Raw genomic sequence first — 15,335 nt, 5'->3', positions numbered from 1 at the left:
TGCCACATGGAGGTCATACAGTCACACTCCCACTTGCGACGCCCGGGGGTCCCTGTTGCCCCAGCCCATACCCACCCCGGATATCGACTCGATTTAGCACTCACAGCCATGGTCCCATGGCCGGGCCCGATTTGAGGCAGTCGGCAAGACGGATGTGGAGTGGGCTGACGCGTTAGTCAACCGCGTCTGCTTCTGGACGCCAACAGGGGCCCTCCGTGTGTCCGCCCCACAACCTGGAGGGGGGAGATGCGTGGGCTGAGTGACCTCAGTGCAGGGAAGCTGGGACCTGGCCACCGGGGACAGACGGCTGACAAAGCCCTGGGGAGTTTGGAGGCCAAGGAGGCGCAGGGAAGGTGGCGTCTGGGTGGCGTGTCAGCCGTGAAGGGCGTCACGGTCCTGGGAGCAGAGGTGGTGGCCTGGTGGGGACCATCGGGAAGAGACCTAGGGCTTCTGAGCTGTGCCCTACGCTGGCACTGTGCTCGGTGGCGGACACCCACGCTCTCGTTTCCTCGGGGGCGGGAGCTGGGGCACAGGAAGTGGAGGTGGGCTGGCCGGGGCCAGGGCAGAGGCGGCTGGGTGACACCCCGCACGGCGGCCGGGGACACACACCTGCTCCGTGTGGGCCCGAGCTCAGGGACCTGCCTGCACAGCCCAGCTCCACCGCCAGCTGTGGGCCTGGAGCCAAGGCACCCGAGGCTACGTTTCCTGCTTTAAAAATGTAAGTGATGTCATCATAACCTCACCCTACCTAACCGGAGCCTTGAGGGTGTCCTATGACAAGCATCCTGCCCATGGCTCTCCTGGCCCAGGTGAGTGTCCCTCTTTTTCCCCGCCCCCTCCTGCTCGGAAGCAGGTGGCCGAGGAGCTAAGCACACACACCTGCCTGGCTTTGGCTCCCGGCTCATCTCCCCACCTCACCTGTGCCTCGGTTTTCCAATCCGTAAGGTGGCGGTGCCTCCTTCCCAGGGCAGCTGCGAGAGCTGAGCGAGTTAGTGTCCTCGACGCTCCGGAGTGAGGTGCTGGAGCGCGGTGAGGGCTGCGGAAATGCTGCCTTGTTTTATCCCTCTGCAGGTGAGGTTTAAAAACCAGACTGAAAAAGCGCCACTCAGCACGAGGGCGAGGAGGAGAGGTGGCCCAGCGCTGGTGGCCCCGGTGATTCCGCCGATGGAGATAATGCGTAGGACTGAAGAGGCTTTTTGAGAAAGGCCGGTGGTGGAAGAGCTTAGAACAGGGAGACAGTGCTGCTTAGGGTGTCTGTGAGCCCTGCAGCGGGGCTGAGCGCTTCCCCCCCGTAAGTTTAATACTTGGAGTCACGGGCTTGGGGTTCCTGCCAGCTGACCCTCCCCACGAACAGCTCAGACCTGTGCGGCACCCTCCCAGGTCCTCGGTCCCTTTCCTCCACCCGCCTCGTCCCAAGAGGCCTTCCCACGGAAGCCAGGGATTTTTTTGTCTGGGCTCTTCCGGAGAGGGTTGGGCTGGGCGGCTTCCACTTGCTAAAAGTCCCCGTTTGTTTTTTGGGCACAACGCTCATTTCTGCTGCTTGGGCCAGTCCTTTTTGCTTCACGTGACCCGTTTAAGATGAATGAATCTAACACAGGCAGAGAGAGGGCCGTGCGCTGGTCCATCGGGGCTAAAATCCCAGCTGTGCCACCCACCAGCTGTGCGATCTTGAGCCAGCTGCTGAACCCCGCTGTGCCCCGGCTTCCTCCCTGGGAAAATAAGGTGAATATCAGGATCCACCGCACAGAGCGTGTTCCAGAAGGATTCCGTGGAGGCTTAGCTGTGCGCGGCGTCAATGCCGTTTTCAAGTACAGCTTGCCGGCGCGGCTGCACGTGGAGACCCAGCGTCCACTGCCGTCCAGGGAAAGCGTTCTCGGAAGCCAAAGAATTCCCTTTAAGCACGGAAAGTAATTTCCCCGCTACTTCTTCCTGCCTGTGAGTGCAGGTCTGCAGGACGCAGCCCTCAGGGACCTGGCCACAACCCCTCCAATCTGCCCACCCCCTGCTCCGGCCACAGGGTCACCGCACACGCCCTCGGGGCCCCGCCTTCCAGTACATGCCTTCCTGTCCCCCCTGCCTGGCAGAGGGTCTTGAGAGCAGGGACCGGGTGGATCCAAGCCAGTTCTGGCTTCACATTCCACCTGCCGTGTCCTCAGGCAAGTTCAGCCCCCCTGGACCTCAGCTGCCTTATCTGTAAAATGGGGACACTTATAGGACCCCCCATATCTGAGGAAGGATGAGACTATTCAGTGAGGCTTAAAGCTCAGAGCCCGGCTCGCTGTTCCAGCTACTACTATTCTTATTGTTGTTGAGAATCTGTATCACACAAGAGTGAAAACTCGGGGTCAAATAACAGTTAGGTGCAGGAGAGAATATGCTGGGCGCCGAGGCTATGGGCAGCTGCGACAATTAACTAGAAAAATGAGGTCTGAGCTTCCTGGTAGTCGAAGTGAAAAGGGAAATGAATATGTGTTTCATGATGTCGACTTTCCAATGAAAGGAAACAGATCTGGAGAACTTTCCTGCCCGCTCTGAGCTCTGAGGGTGACTATACAGTGAGCTGGGGACAAATGGTGATTTGCGTCACTGCCACAGCCTTGGAAGAGGGAGGGACCATCTGTTAGAAGCTGCTCTCTGCCTCCCTGTGCCAGGGGGCCACGCCAGGCTTTGTGGGGTCTCACAGCCTCTCGAGCTGAGCAGTGCAACTTGCCTGTCACTGAGGAGAGCCCATGGAGGAGCCTCGACCTGCCCTGAGTCTGCCCGGCCTGTGGGGAACGGGGGTCTCTGAACCAGCGCAGGCCTGCCGTGCCCCAGAGCCCTTTCCCTTCTGCCCACTGCCGGCCCGGAGGGCCCCGATTCACTGCCTGGAGCTACTCTCCACCCTCCTCCTCCCTCCAGCCCTCCCTGTTCCTCCCTCCCCCTCCTCTCCCATATCCCTCTCCACCCGGCACAGGTCAAGTCTCCCCTCTGCTATAAATCTCAGCCAAGTGCTCCCCAGGGCCCCCAAGCCCTCCCAGACTAGCAGCTCTGCGAGCCGGCGGCTGGGAGTCATTCAGCAACGGGAAGCAGGTGCGAGGCTGCAGGTAGACAACTGAGGGGTGGTGAGGGCTGGGCTTTCACTGACCCCCGCTGCTTCTGCCATGTCCTCCACGCCCATCTCCGCATCTGGACACCCTGCTGTTGCCCCACCCTGGGACAGATCCCAGCATCAATATCACCCCCTGCCCTGAACACACACACAAGGGAAGCCTGCAGACAGAAGCTGATGGGCCAAGTCCCAGTGGCCTCACGTACCAGCTCCCTGCCGTGGCTAACAGCTTAGTCGCTGGACACACAGGGACCGCTGCAGGCCTGCCGTGTGCATGCTGGTGCTGTCCTGGGTGCAGAGCAGGCAGAGCGGGATGAGAACATGCTCCAGGGTGTGTGGTTCACTGCCGGGCAGCAGGAGCCGAGCAGCCACCCCCCTCACTCTCCTAGGGCTGCCGTGTCCGGTTGTTCAGGTTGTGGACAGAACTTGCATTTGGTCCAGGAGCAAAACGAGGTGAAGTCTCCCTGCTCTCTTCTTGCCAAGAGTCTGTGCCTATTTGGAGAAGGCTGTGCCTTTTATAAGCTCACACAGAGGCCCACGGGCTGCGACCACCTGGAGCGAGCGTCCTTCTGTGATTCTGTCCAAAGGCTCCGCGTAGCCTCAGCAGTGTGTGTTTGCTGACTCAGACCCAGAGGTGCCCAGTCAGCAGGCTGAGGCCAGTGGGGCTTGAAGGAGGCAAGGAGCCCCAAGGCCTCCTCACTGCTCCCCTCCAGCTTGTGACATGCTGGAGGGCCCTCCCTGTCCTGTCCCCATGTGCTTCGGAGCCTGACTCAGGAGCCTGGAGCTCTCCCAGGGCCTGGCCCGTGAACAGTGGTCTCTGGACTCTGCTCGCTGGTGTGATTAGGACACCGCTGCCCACCGAGGCCACTGACTCTCCCTTTTACCCCCAAATAGTCTGAGCCCCGCGTCCTGGAGCTGTCCTGGGGACGTGCTGCCCCCTGCACCCCAGCCCCGCCAGCGGCAAGAGGAGGAGCACCGGATAAGGAAGTCCTTATGCTGTTTAAGAGCTGTGTGTTCCTAAGTGAGTCACTTAACTTCTCTGTGCTAATCGGCGACAGCTTCAATATTTGCTGCATAACAAACCAGCCCAAACTCAGTGCCATGTCATACCCTCGGGTGAGCAGGTCCTGGCTGGGCTCAGCGGGAGGCTCTGCTTCAGGCCGAGGACTGGCTTCAGGCCAGCCCTGTCCATCTCCACATTCTCCTTGAAATCTGGCCAGTGGCCTGGTCCGCTGTGGCGCTCGGGAGGGTGAGCAGAGCATACGATGGCTCTTAACACCGCGGCCCAGGACGGTCAAGAGTCCCTGGGCCAAAATAAGTGGCCTTAACAGGTGGAACATAAACGGGGTGGCGAAATGCCTCCTCTGCCCCCTCTCCACATGCGAGGTCACGTGGCAAGAGGAAGAACCGAAAAGTGAGCTTGACTTCGGTGCATGCTCTCCCCCCTCCCCCTCTTCTTCCTGCCCCTCCCGTGTGTGCACGTGTGCACACGTGTGTGTGTGTGTGTGTGTGTGTCTGAGAGCCAGAGGGAGAGCATCCCCTGACCAGCGCACCCGTCGGCTCTGCCTTCAGGATACATCCAAGATCCGACCATTTCCCGCCCCCACAGTGTCCAAAACAGTGGCAGGGGCTCGAGAACTGTTTGTTGAATGAATGTGTGAATTAGTTGCTCAATTTTCTTTTAATGGTGCTTCCAAGCACATACGTTACTGTGTCTGTTTGTCTCTAGTACAAATTCTGTTAGATGAGGAAATATTACTCTCCTTTTCATTTTGGCTTTGAGAGTGGGGAGGGAGGAAGGAAATGATTCGGAGGAGAGCAGAAGGGGGGGCTGGATGCTAACCCAGGCTCCCCACCCCACCGCCCGCCGCATTCAGACAAAAGGAAGGTGGGTCCGGGGGCGCGGATGTCGCAGGAAGGGATGGAGAAGGAGACAGAGGTGGAGGGCGGAAGGCAGGGAACCTTGGGACTCACTCCTCGTCTCTGAAGTTTTTCCATCGGAAGGACTGGCGTTTACCGCGTACCATCTGTCTTAGTCCGTTTAATACAGGTGCTTTCTCTACGCCATTCTTGTCAGGGCCAGAAACTTCACCTTCTAGGTAAAGTGACGTCTTTTCTCGGCTGCATATTTGTCCTTCTCGTGTCATGAAGGTTCTTCTCCGAGTGTCAGTTTGCAGGGTAGTGGAAAGCGACTTGCAGTGAGACAGACTACAGTCCTAGCGCTGGAGCTGTCACGAATTAGCTGTGGGGTCTAAGGCGACGTCCGCTCTCTGAGCCTCGGTTTCTCACGCCGCGGCTTCCCCTACTTCGTGACCGTCACCCTCCCATGGTCATCCCCTCGGCGCAGGTGGTTTGACGTACTGCGATTAGGAAAGCCGTCTGTTCTGACTATTTCATACTACACGGTGAATGACACATAGTATCTGGGGCAATTTGCATTTTGTGAAGAGGATGCTCGTTAGCGCAGGAAAAAATTTAGGGGCAGTGAAATAAAACGTGGTGATGCCCTCGCTCTATATTCGTGGGTATCAGGGCGCAGAGAAGGGGAGAGTGGCTCCCTTAGTCACACAGGAAGTCTGGGGTAGAGCCAGGCACGGGGCCTGGGCCTGCCGAACCCCACACTGTAACCTGCCTTTTTCACAGGTTAAAATGTGGAGCCAAGTTTTCCATGGGGTCTGGGCCTGTGTTACATAAACATACTTTGTGTGTGAGCATTGCGTGCAATAGGGAAAGGGTGTTTTGTAATGCCACCCCCCAAAACGAGCCCTTACCACATGTGGTCTTGTTCCGTTCTGTCAGCCATGACGATCTGAGTCTCAGCCAACACAAAGCACAAGTCATTCTTGTTGGGAATAATGAAAATGGAGTGAACTGGGGTTTTCAAAACGAGGGAGCCCCAGGGGCCAGCAGAAGAAATGGGGGATGGAATGAATGATATCGTTCATTGCGTGGAAGCTTCCGGAGGCCGGATAACAGCCCTCCGTCCTGCTCCTGAGAGGAGGGAGGGTCTGGATGAGCATAAGGACCAATGGCTGAGCTTGGCCGGAAGTGATCAGGGCAGAGCCTGGGCCGTGAGCTCTGAGGACTGGGAGGATGATGAGGGGAGAAAATCAGGACAGTTGATACAAAAGCGACTCCAGCTTTTTCCATCTCACGATTCAAAGTCCCCCTGTGACCCCGAGACCAGGAAGGGACCTATAACACAGGGAAGGCTGTTTCAATTAAAACTGGATCTTGCCATATATGGCAAAGCCCAGAATAATGATGGTTTACAGGCAATGGAAGCTTCTTTCTCTACCCCAGGGGTGGGCATCCGGGGGTCTCATGGGGGTCCCGTGGACATCGGGCTCCTTTGTTCTCTACCATCTCAACCCGAGACTTTCATTCTCAAAGTCACCTCATGGTCCAAGATGGCTGCGGGAGTGTCAGCCATCAAGTCCAAGTTCCAGGAAGCAGAAAGTAGGTATTGTTGGTGGTGGAGTGATGGAGAAGTGACTCCCATTAAGGAACCATTTGTGGCACCTTCTGGCATTTTCCTAAGCCCAGACACTCACTGACTGCCTGCTCTGGGTCCTAGCCAACGTCAGGAAGATGATATGTCACCCCAGGTAGAACCAGACCCAAAGGAGAGAGAAGCAAGGTGACTGGGGTGCGAGAGGCATTCACAAGGTCCCGTGGGTGCACAGAGGTGGCGGTGCCTGCAAGAGGTGCTTCAGCGGCGACATCTGGCACTGCCTCATCTCATGCAACGATTACTCGTGGACGGTGCAGGTCAGCTGGGGGACGTGTGTCCCTGGTGGCCAGGCTGAGAGCTCACACTTTCAGACTTTCTAAGCGAGTTTTTAAAACCTGGCATGCACATAGCGTAGGCAGAGGGCCAGACCCGGCCGGCAGTCCTGGGCATGGTTCCCTTGCGTGTTGCCTCCGTGCATCTGAGCTGCTGTAAAAACCCCACAGCTTGGGGGACCTGGAAGCAGCCTACATTTATATCTCAGAGTCCTGGAAGTCTGAGATCACGGTGCCAGCGTGGTCGGGTTCTGAGGAGACCCTCTGTGGCGTGGAGGAAGTGGACAGGATGCCCTGTGGGGTCTCTGGGTCTCTCTTATCAGAGCACTAAACCCTTTCACGGCACGTCCCGTACGACCTCAGTCCCTCCCGGCGACTCCACCTCCTGGCACCAACACCTTGGCTTTAGAATTTCGACATATGACTTTTGGGTCTGCAAAGGTTCAGACCACAGCAGGCATCTTGGAGGCCCCGTGGCTGGAATGCTTGACAGTGTTGCCCACTCTCGTTTCTGGATGGGACTTTACAATTTATAAAGGGTTTTCTCGTGTGTGCCTCCCAGCAACCGTGTGGAAGGATGAGGAAGAGGGTCCCCGTTTACAGATCAGGAAGCCGAGACCCCGTGAAGTTTGTGAACCTGCCCAAGATCATGCAGCTGGGGTCCGCTTTACTCTGACCCCCAACTTTCCACAGAATTATCTGGAAAGGATGCCACGTATCTCCAGGGTATACCAGGTCTCACCTGCTGGTGCTTATACATCCACCTAAGGGTGCAGTCCTACTAAAATCCCCAAAGTAAGTGTGAGGATCCAAAACATGACCCTGGGCAAACGTGGGGGTTTATCTTCAGGTAGATGTAAAATAACATCGCTCAGATGCTGTTTGGTTCTGCGGTGTCCAGATGGTTTTAAAGATGTGATCACTTTAGGAAGCCTTCCGTAGTTACTCATGGGACAGCAGATACCACAGAAATAGCTGCTTTTATTGTGAGGGAAGAGGCTAAACTTTTATAGGGTATCTATTCTGTGTCAGGCTAGAAACTTCTCAGACATTGCCTGAGAAACTACAATAATATAATATCCTTTTAAACATGCCTAGTACCTAACCAAGCCTGGCACAGCAGATACTCAGAAACATTATAAACAATTTTTCCCTGCTTCTAAAAATTAATGTATGTTCATTTGAGTAAATTTGGAAAATGCAAAAAATAAAAACACATGGAATCTCACGATTAAAAAATGTTCACTTTCAACATTTTGACATTTATTCTTATGCAGCCAGATTTTATAGAATTTGAGATCACACTGTGTATGATGATATTTAACAGTATTTCGCAGCCAATATTGCGTTATCATCATATTACTTTAAAGGGCAGCATGGCACGATGGTTAGGAAAATGGATTCTGGAGCTAGCCTCTCGGACCGTTTACTGGCTGTGAACGAGTTCAGTGATCCCTCTGTGCCCCAAATCCCTCCACTTCCTCAAACAAAATAGAGTAAACGCAGTACCTAATTTAGACCCTTACGAATGAGCCCAATATGTAACATGGTTTGACACAGAGCAAGTTCTGACTCAACGTTTGCTGATACTACTATTATTTTAGTAAATTTATTTAAGCCCCACCAGCTATTTACTTTATGCTGGGAATTTCCTGAGGTCTTTTTGGGAGTCGCCATGTTTAATTTCTATAATTACGCCAAGAAATCGATATTGTCTCTCATTTCCCAGGTGTCAAAACTGAGACTCGGAGCAGACAAGTCATTTGCCACATCATATAGTAAGTGGCAAAGGCAAGAGTCCAAACCTGTTGGGTTGGGTCTGACCCCCGAGCCCCGGGCCTGTTCCCCGACCACCCTGCTCCCAGTCTTGGCTCTGAGCAGACAGATCGGTGCTGTAGACACCACCATTGATTTATCTGGCATTGATCATTGGGCTTCCTGGGGCGGTGTGTGCCAAAAAGGAGGCCTTTTCAGTCTGTTTGTAACCTACTGCTGTCCTCTATTATTTCAAACCAGCTGTCACCTCTCCCCGCGGTCCCCTTAGGCAGCTGGGACATGGACCCCCCTGAGACCCAGCAGATGCCCAGCACTCTGTAATGTGCACACGATTCTGCCGAAAGCCACTCTGAACAATAAACATCGACGAACGGGAGGTTCTGGGGACTGAAACCAAGGCGTAAGATGGACAAAGAAGGGACATGGGGTCTCTAGCTCGGAGAAGGGTTCACACACCCCCACAGGAGCTATGGGCGAAAGGGGGTCCCACGGCGAATCGGGGAAAGCCTCGGTCTGGGGTCAGGCCAACCTGGGTTGCAATCTCTGAGCGACCTCGAGCGAGTGGCCTTATTTCCCTGAGCCTCCTCTGTATGACGGGGTGATGCCGCCTACCCCAAGGGCTGCAGGGAGGACCACGTGTGAGAATATGCCCAGAGCGGCTCTATGTGCTGGGCAGGTGTTCAGACCCGCGTAAGGAGACGTCTTGTGTGTCCTGTGTTCTAGAACTCAGTATCTTGTTTCGAGAAGAGTGCTGAGCACACAGCAGGTGTGAGGAAAAGTTATTGCATAACTGAACACTCAACAGATGAATGCGAATCCTTCCCTCCATCCAATCCACACGATCCTGGAGGGAAGTTACGGGGAGGCGGGAGGGGGAGGAGGAGGGAGAGATGGTGACAAACGAGAGAGGGGCAGTGGCAGAGGTGGCGGGGCGGGAACCAGGGCCAGCATACCACAGTTCCAGTCTCGGCTTTGTCACCTGCTGGCTACGTAGCCGTAGTCAAATCACTTCATCTCTCGGGTCCTCAGTCTTGAACGCATAGTTATCGTTAGAATTATAAAAGCATTAAACTTGTGAAACCCTCAAACTAGCACAAAAGAAGCATTCGTGGGAACCATTTCATGTAAACCATCATCCGCATGAGAACGTTCTATTAACTGGCAACAGGAAGGTGTGTCGCCAGGTGACCAACCACCCCATCGTTTACTGACTTAAAGTCACCGCCGTTTAATTTATTCACTCACCTGGGTCAGCAGGTGGATGAGCTCTGCAGGGTGGTTTTCGGCTGGTCTCACCTGGGTCAGCCATGCAGCTCTGCTCATCAGACAGTTGGACAAAGCCTGGGGAGTCTAAGGTGACCTCGCGTCTGGTGGTCGGTGCCCACCATCAGTTGGCTGGGCTGTTTGGCCAGGACACTCGCCTCGGTCCATGTGGCCTGTCATCCTCTGGGAGGCTGGCTCAGGTTTTTGCACATGGCGGTCTAAGGGCCCGGGCTCAGAACGCCCTCAATGTCACTTCTACCCTTGTCTATGGGTCCAAGTATGTGCCAATGCCAGCCCAAGGAATGGGGAGCCAGCTCTCGTTGAGAGGGGCAGGCGGGTTGTGTTGCAAATGTGTGTGCGCACAGAAAAGGGCAGAGTCCTTGGGACCAGCTTAGTGAACAGCCCTCCGCAGGACGGAGCTAACGTTTTTGAGGCTGACCTTCCAGGCACATCCACTTCCATAGTCATTGACCACACAGCAAAATCGGCTCCCTGGGGAGGTGTGGACTTCACTAAAGCCTCTAGACTTTCGAAGCCCCTGAATTTTTTTGTTAGAAAATGAGATAACAATTCTGGGTAGGATGGGGCTGTCTTCAGCAGGCAACCACTCCTGCCATGAGTGAGAAAGGCTGCTTTCTAAAAAATACAGAAAGCACCCGTTGAAATCCTCAGGGAGCGGCTGACGCCGTGAGGCCTGACAAGCCCGACTCCAGAGAGGGCAGAATCACCGAGAGCTGCAGCTTTTTCTTGGGCCCTTTTGTGATCTGGGGGCAGAGCTGTGAGTCCGGACCTGGTCCAGTCGTCGATGCTGCTGAGAACAGAGAAATGCCGTCTCATTGGGCCAAAGAGACACAATGAGAGACTGGGGCGAGTTCCAAATGCCTGGATGATTTTCTCCCCCAGACATTTATTTGCCAGATCCCAAAGCTGTGCGGGGCGGAGAGCAGATAAACCAATCAGGAAGCTCTGGCCAGCAGAGCGGTTTCCACGGTGTGGACGCTGAGAAGCAGGGACCTGTGTTCAGGCCCTGCCACGGCGAGGACCCGGTGAGCATGCCGGACCCTCACCTGGCTGCCGTGGGTGTGTGAGCTCGTGACCCCTCACACCGGGAGGGTGACCGTGTGTGTTTTTGGAAGACCATTTTGGACCCAGCGTAGAGAATGGATGAGGTTGGGGGGGAACATGAGGACGGTGGGGAGAGACAGGATGCTGTGAGGATGCTGCCTGGTTATGGGCAGTGACTGACGGCTGCCTGGTGATGGATTTGTCCTGTTCCTTCCATAAATCAGAGAAGCAGATCAACGTGAGCAGGCGGAGGAAGGCACGCTACCTGATGAATGGGCCATTTGTCTCAGCGGCAGACTTGGGAAGATTAGAGTGAAGTCAAGGTGGAAAAGAGGTGTCATTTGTCTTAAAAAAAAAAAGGGGAAAAAAACCCCTGACATTATATTATGAACAGGGTTTGACAGGTTTTTACAATGAGAGAGTAAAATCTGTCTTGATCCGTGTGTATTAGGCAGATTGAAACTGGGGATGGATTTCAATTAAGATAAGAAAAGCAGTATCTAAGACAGAGGAAAATAAATGAGCTCAGCTATGTCATTCGAGGAAACCGAGGCCCAGGGAGAAAAATGCTTGTTCGAGAGACCTAGGAAACTGATTACGGTTCCCCCAACATCTCTTTTACTTGTGGGGACTTGCTCTGTTTCCAAGGTGATGATTACTTCTTGTAAATTTTCCATGTATGTCTGAAAATAATATGCATTTGATTATTATTGTTTTCATATACGTAATCAAGCTTATTAAGGGTGTTCTTCAAATTTTATCTGTCCTGCTTGGTATTTTTCTATGGTTGAGCTGTCAAATTCTGAAGAAGATGTGTTTAAATATCCTACTATGGTGGCAGATTTAGCAATGTTTCTAATGTTCTTGATTTTGCTTTGTGTGTTTCGAGGCTTTAATTTTTAGTGTGTACAAGGCAGGTGTTTTTCTATCATAGTATCAGTCTTTGTCTTTAATAGTGGTTTATGTTTTCCAGTCTATTTTGTTTAATGTTAACTAGCTACATCTAGTTTATTTTGGTTACTATTTCCTTGGTACAACTTTCCCATTCTTTTACATTCGACCTTTATATTTTAGATAAATCTCTGGTAATGGCGTGTAGCCGTGTTTTAGAAATTCAACAGAATGATCCCTGTCTTTTTAACGGAGAGTTTAGTCCATTTAGAACTATTGTAATAACTGATACATCATCACGTTTTGTGTCTGTTATTTACCCTGCCTATGCTGTGCTCCTTGGTTTTCTCTTTTCTTGCTTCCTATAAAACGGATTGATTTTTCTGCATTCTACCTTTTACCCCAGGTATACACTGTATTTCTATTCTTTTAGCAACTACCTTTTAAAGCTTCAAGGTACATTCTTGGCGTAGTATCTCTACATTCCTCCTGTACACAGGACTATAAAAGGCTTTAATTTCAATACCTCCTTTTGTACCCTATTGTATCTTTTATATGGTCCTGTAACATTTCCACTCTATTCATATCAGTCATTGTTTTTTTATATAGTCAATACTTGTTTAGATTACCAATTTCTTTGCTTGCCATTTCTTATATTTTATTTTTTCTTTTGGGGTTTGATTGAGTGCTCCCTGCAACCTATTTTTTACTAGTATTTTATCAGCAAGGCATTTTAGAAGTAAATTTTCTTAATCTTTTTCTAAAAATGTCTCTATTTTGTTTTCAATATGGAGCAGTCATTAGCTGGATGTAGAATTCTAGATCCTCAGTTATTTCTTCTCGGTAATGTGACGGTGTTAGTCCACTGTCCCTGGCTTCAATCAAGACACCTGTTATTGGTGTAACTGCCATATATTTTTAGATTGATTCATTCTCTCTCTCTCTCTCTCTCTCTCTCTCTCTCTCCTCTCTCTCTCTCTCTCTCTGTCTCTCTCTCTTTCTGCTTTTAGTATCCTTGTCTTTGAGAGTCTAGAGTTCTGCTACAAGACATTTATTTTTATTTATCCTGCTTGGAACTCGAGATCCTGAATCTCAAGATTTGTGTTTTTCAGCATTTCTGAAAAATTTTGTCATTACATTTTTTACTAATACCGTCCCTGCCCTCTCCTTTCTTTCTTTCTGAAACTTGTGTTGACATCGTAGGACTGCCTCCTTTTTTATCCAGTGGCTTAAATCCCTTTCGTATTTCCTAACTCTGTCTCTTCAAGTAACATTGTAGGTAATCTCCTCAGATGAATCTTCAAGTTTGCTGTGTTTTCTATAGCAAGAAGACTCTTAAGCCAGACTGTTTGTGAGGTCTTTCGTGTCTGTTTTATCATCTTTAAAGTGGGAGCTACAATAACACTTACCCACCTAATATTATTTTGAGGGCAAATGCGTCAACAGATATAAAACCCTTAGAGCCATACCTGGCCCGTGAAAAGTGCTATGTAAAAGTTAAACATTAAGAATCTACTTTATGGCCTCTACCCAATAGTCCTATTATTTGATGTTTTTGGGGACACTCTGCTGATTATATACTTTATGTCTCAATTCATGAAATATTTTTGCTTGGGTGTTCTGTAATCTTGGCCTCTGGGGCTTTCTCTTCGGGAATCCTGTGTGTCTCAGATTCAGCCCCAGGACCATCATGGGCTCGAGGTATCAGGCGTGTCACTGGCCAGGGATTTCTCCGGCTCTGGGCACCTTTTTCCCTTTGGTGACTCACTGGAGGTTGCATGATATGAGCTCCACCCCAAATGCCATGGGATACAGGCCTGTGGCCACATGTTCTCAAGGGAGGTCCCCCCACCCCCGCCACCCACTGGAGCTCAGGCTAGGAAAAGAAGGCTTCCAGGGGCTTCTATGCGATCGCTTGCGCTAAAGGTGCAATTTTCCTTCTCGATCTGCTCTTTTGCTGAGGGAATAGTCCTTCGAGGGTCCTGGCTCGTGTGAGGGTCTCAGTTCCGGGTCCCTGACTCTCCCTCGATATGGGTGAAATGCCCCCCGCCTGCTTTTTGTGTGTGTGTGTGTGTGATTTTCAGCGAAGGCAGGAGCAAAGACTGTGCCAAGGATCGGGGTGGCTGAGCGGAGGACGCCTGGGGGAGCAGCAGGACGCGGAGGGAAGGCTGACCAAGGAGCGAGAAGTTTCTCTTACGTCCTAGTGAACAGCCGTGGGAGTTCTCACGCAGGGGATGCCAACTGGTTTTTTTAAAAGCTCGATTCTGCGTTGAGCTTTCTCATAAAAGAAAACTTGCAGGGAAAAAAATCTGTATTGACGATATTTGTGCAGAGACAGACAGCAGTGATGTGGGAAGGACCGATACGTCTGAACGGTTCGTGAATTTCAGCAGCTGACACTTCTGAGTCCTCGCTGGGGCCCCGAACCCTTGAAGCGCTCACTGCTATTCAGTGGTTCGGTCTTCACGGCGACCCAGTGAGGACTCCGCTTTGACTTTCCCTTCTTACAGATGAGGAAACTGAGGCACAGAGCGGTAAGGGGCTCAGGCGGACAGGGAGCTGGTCCTGGTGTCCACTCAGCCCCGCTCCGCGTGCCCGCTCCGGTTTTAGAGGGGAGGGGAGGTGGCCCTACTCTCTTCCCCCCTCTATCCCTCCTCACTTCCTCTTCTGCCTCGTCTCCCCCCTCCCCCGACTTCCTGTTCCCACCCCTCCCCACTATAGACTTGGCACCAAGATCCCGCTTTGGGCTTTTTTCTGCACTGAAAGGGGCTTTGCCCACACCTGGCTCACTTCTGCGCCTCCCAGGGCTGCCTGTGTGCCAGCCTTGTGAGTGAGGTCCTTGGAGTGGGTCCTGCCGGCCCTTTTCCCGTGAGCACCTGAGCCCTGTGTGGGGCAGCCGCTCCCCCTCCCCCAGTTCATCCCTGCGGCAGATGACGGGCCAGTCTGGGCTGGCTGGCTGAGTGCTGATGCTGGGGACACAGGGGTGAGACAGACAGTGCCAGCCCTCAGGGACTCCAGTCACATGAGCAAGTAATTGGAGTGTAGTCTGATGTGATGAATGCGGGTTGGGAGAGCTGGGGTCAGGGCAGTCCTCCCGCGGCAGATGGGGAAGATGGGGGTGGGGCGGGCGGTGGCAGCCAGGAGCTGCCACTCAAAGCGGCTGGAGAATCGGAAAAAGCCCGTCGCCTAGTTCTGTGAGGGCTGGTTCCAGGAATCTGGGTCTCCTTCCAGAGCCAGTGGGGAGCCATCTGGAGTTTCCATGCAGGGCACCTACAGCAAGTATTTGCGTTTCATGAAGCTAATTTTAAAAAGGCCCTTTCACACAGCGTTTTCATGGGTGCCACGACATCTGACCCTTCCTCCAGCCCCCCGTGATGGCAAGCTAGTGTCCGCCTCACAGATGAGCAGGCGCTCTGGGCTGTGGGGGCTTACGGGACTGGCCGGGCAGCACCAGGCTCGGGGGCGC

Source organism: Pteropus medius, unplaced genomic scaffold (genome assembly GCF_902729225.1).
Source record: "Pteropus medius unplaced genomic scaffold, Ma_sr-lr_union100, whole genome shotgun sequence".
In the NCBI taxonomy this organism is placed as follows: domain Eukaryota; kingdom Metazoa; phylum Chordata; class Mammalia; order Chiroptera; family Pteropodidae; genus Pteropus; species Pteropus medius.
Note: the sequence above shows the minus strand (reverse complement) of the source record.